This window comes from Sardina pilchardus, chromosome 12, assembly GCF_963854185.1.
Source record: "Sardina pilchardus chromosome 12, fSarPil1.1, whole genome shotgun sequence".
NCBI classification, from domain to species: domain Eukaryota; kingdom Metazoa; phylum Chordata; class Actinopteri; order Clupeiformes; family Clupeidae; genus Sardina; species Sardina pilchardus.
This window is the reverse complement of record NC_085005.1, coordinates 33,282,558-33,286,610: the sequence shown is the minus strand read 5'-3', so window position 1 is coordinate 33,286,610 and position 4,053 is coordinate 33,282,558.

The following is a 4,053-nucleotide window of genomic DNA, read 5'->3' as shown; positions in this document are numbered from 1 at the left end:
GACCTGCTAAGAGATGAACTCAACTGAATGAATTAACCGACAACACCTTTTGATATGACTGGTTTGCCTTAATTCAAACATCTTGGTCATGCAATCGAAATACTATATTATGTTTAAGTAATATTTCCCTCTTTTTTTCAGGCAAGATCAAATGGGCCTCAAATGGGCCTCTTGCACAAAATGATAGGACCTGGAAACAGAGGTGTATTCAGACTATAGGACTCTATAGGACCTACCCTGGAAACAGAGATACAGACTATAGGACTCTATAGGACCTACCCTGGAAACAGAGATACAGACTATAGGACTCTATAGGACCTACCCTGGAAACAGAGATACAGACTATAGGACTCTATAGGACCTACCCAGGAAACAGAGGTGTATACAGACTATAGGACTCTATAGGACCTACCCTGGAAACAGAGATGAATACAGACTATAGGACTCTATAGGACCTACCCTGGAAACAGAGATGAATACAGACTATAGGACTCTATAGGACCTACCCTGGAAACAGAGGTGTATACAGACTATAGGACTCTATAGGACCTACCCTGGAAACAGAGATGAATACAGACTATAGGACTCTATAGGACCTACCCTGGAAACAGAGATACAGACTATAGGACTCTATAGGACCTACCCTGGAAACAGAGATACAGACTATAGGACTCTATAGGACCTACCCTGGAAACAGAGATGAATACAGACTATAGGACTCTATAGGACCTACCCTGGAAACAGAGATACAGACTATAGGACTCTATAGGACCTACCCTGGAAACAGAGGTGTATACAGACTATAGACTCTATATGAGTTCATTTTTAATTTGTTTATTTGAACATTCACTCTCAGAAATATTATGAATGAGTTAGTCACATTAAATTAGCCAAGGGTAGCCTAATCACAATTGTGTACATTAAGCTCATAGACTTTTGTGTTTCACTTATTCACGGATTGGAATAAATGCAGGGACCAAATGTCCCTCTCTGGATCAAAAACGTATACTGCATATATTTACTTATATACATGACTTTGATTGAGTAAACACCTTCCTCAACTCTGGTGAGGGCCACTCAACAATCTCAAATAGAAATACTGGGCACCCTTTAAATCCCATTATCATTTTGTTCTGTGGGACCCGGACAAAACTTCATCCACTCTCAGCAGGATTGCTTCTACAGTGAACAACAGCCCTAGGCATAGACCTGAAAACAACCATTTCCTACCACTGGGTGGCGCTCAATTTCCAATTTAATTCAAGATTATTGAAATGAGCAAACTGCTGTTCCACAGATTACACCCATTACAATGTAAAAATGAGAACGAAACATGATTGAGCAACATTTATTGATTAAATGTAGCCTTTTGATACATTCATAATAGATTTGTTGAAATGTGACAACATTTGATATGAAGAGATTACTGCATAAGATATGAAGAGATCACTGCACCTGGTCAAAGATGACCCAGTGGACACAAAAGATATGAAGAGATTACTGCACCTGGCCATGATGACGCAGTGGACACAAAAGATATGAAGAGATCACTGCACCTGGTCATGATGACCCAGTGGACACATTGAAACGTCTATTCATCTAGCAGAACACCTTGGCCCAAGGATGCTAGGAACGTCAAGGCCTAACTTTCCCTAACACACACAATGAAACCTGACCCTATTCTAAACACACACAAACACATTCACACTCACCGTGAACTCTACAGTACAGACCAACATGTCACCCACACATCACAACCTTTTGCCGTATGACCAGAGCTCCCCCCTCAGGCCAACAGGGATGGAGCGTAGAGACAACCTTTTACCTACCCCACTTTCCTCCCAGCCTGGTCTCACAGAATTCTGTGAAATGTACACGGACCCTTAACTAAAAATCTGTGCCAGTTTCACGGATTTGCCTTAAATTCTGTGTTGGGCTCACGGAATTAATTTCTATGTATGTTAATGGCAAGCAGCATCCGTGGTCCACCCACAGATTCCTTAACTGCATCGGAATCACTACAAATCCGTGGACGGACCACAGAGGTAACAACAGTGCAATTGAATGGCTTTTATTCCCGTGGTCACCTCACGGGTTGTTTCAAAACTTGCGCTCTCCAAATTGGCGTGGTTTAAACGTGGCCTGTAGGTTTATGGTAGCCTATTGTTTAGAAAGTAAATAAACTTCACTTTATTATATTTTTGTTGTTCACTTTGGCTGATCAGACGTCAACTCGACATTAAGTTTTCTGTTATGTATTGAAGTCGTTCTGATCTGCTGGCCACCGTAGTGATTAGGAATTGCACTATTCTAGTTTTGTTATATGCCGGCCACCGTAGTTAGGAAGTTCGAGGTTGTTCCTGACTGTAATGACACACGTTCGGAAAATAGATGCATTCTGGGAAGTGATGTGTTTCAATGTAGGCTACTCGTGTTTCCTTCACTCAGACATGTGTGCTGATTCTTTTCCAATTTTGAGCAAGGATATAAAATATGAAGACTGTACTTTTTCATTAAGATTGATATTTTTGCACAATGTGTTGTGCTACGCGTAACGCGTCATTGTATGCGACGGTCTAAGGAGCAGTCCTATGCGTCCACCCACCATGCGTCCACCTGTCCACCACTGTAAGTAGAACAGTCAAACAAGCAAGGGAAATTAGGCATTTAGACGTCCACAATGATGAAGTTATGGCAAAAAAAAAAACAGAACAAAACAAATTGTCGTTGTTGACTCCGAACGCCACTGTAAACTGTAGCGGTTTAATTTACATCAATGCAAATAAATGCAAAGTAGCTTGCTCTGCTAGCTAGCTCGATTAGCTAACTCGCCCCTATTGATTTGGAGGTGTACTTTTGGCATTGCCAGATACCGTGTATGTTTATGAATGGATTTGAACTGAGTATTTTGTATTTGGAGATTATTTTTCTTTCAGAAACAAGTTGCAAGGTCAGATGTGTTGTCCTCCTACCCCCAACTTCCGGTCCTAGTCCCAGTAGGCCCTTGGTAAGGAGCTTGCATCTTGCACTGTTTTGTACTGCCTCACATTTTCACATTAGCAGCACAGCAGATTTCTATGCTATGCATATTTCATAACTAGTAGGCAAACAACTTGAAAACTTGAATGAAACAACAATGAAAGTTATAACAAGATGTTTTTGTTGGCCCACACCACAGTTGGTCTACCTGTGAGAGTACCTGAGCTACATCTCTGAAGGTGAGCACTCGTACAGAGACACTATTGAGTGCTAGTACGCAGAGGCACGGATGCACAGAAGGTTAACCCAAGCATAGATGAGTACAGAATCCACCCGACCATGTTTTTGTAGGCTTTCACCACAACAGGCCTTATGTAGGCCTACCAACATTGTCTTAATTTAAGTGTGTGTGTGTATATATTTATATATATGTGGGTGTGTGGGTGTGTGTGTGTTTTATCCTTCTCTCAGTCTCACGGTAAAATGCTGGAATACCTGAGCTACTTCCCTGAAGGTGAACACTCATACAGAGACGCTACGGAGTACTACGCAGAGGCATGGAGGTACAGTTACAAGGTCAACCCCAGCATAGATGAGTACGGACTACACCCAAGCAGAGGTGAGTGACAGTCCACCCCAGCACCCACTGAACTTTAGACGTTTGGTGGACGTGCAGATCATGTCTTTATTGCGTCCGTCATTCCAAGACCAATTCTGGACGACTGCACAATGTGCAAACTAGGTCCGCTATGTATGTCTAACTAGGTAACCTGTGTTGGACATTATACAGAGGTCTCTGGACGTCTCTTTGTTGATGACGAGGTTTTTTGTGTGTGTGTGTGTGTGTGTGTGTGTGTGTGTGTGTGTGTGTGTGTGTGTGTGTGTGTGTGTGTGTGTGTGTGTGTGTGTGTGTGTGTGTGTGTGTGTGTGTGTGTGTGTGTTGTGTGGGTGTGTGTGTGATTTATCCTTCTCTCAGTCCCGCCGTAAAATGCTGGAGTACCTGAGCTACTTCCCTGAAGGTGAACACTCGTACAGAGACGCTACGGAGTACTACGTAGAGGCATGGAGGTACAG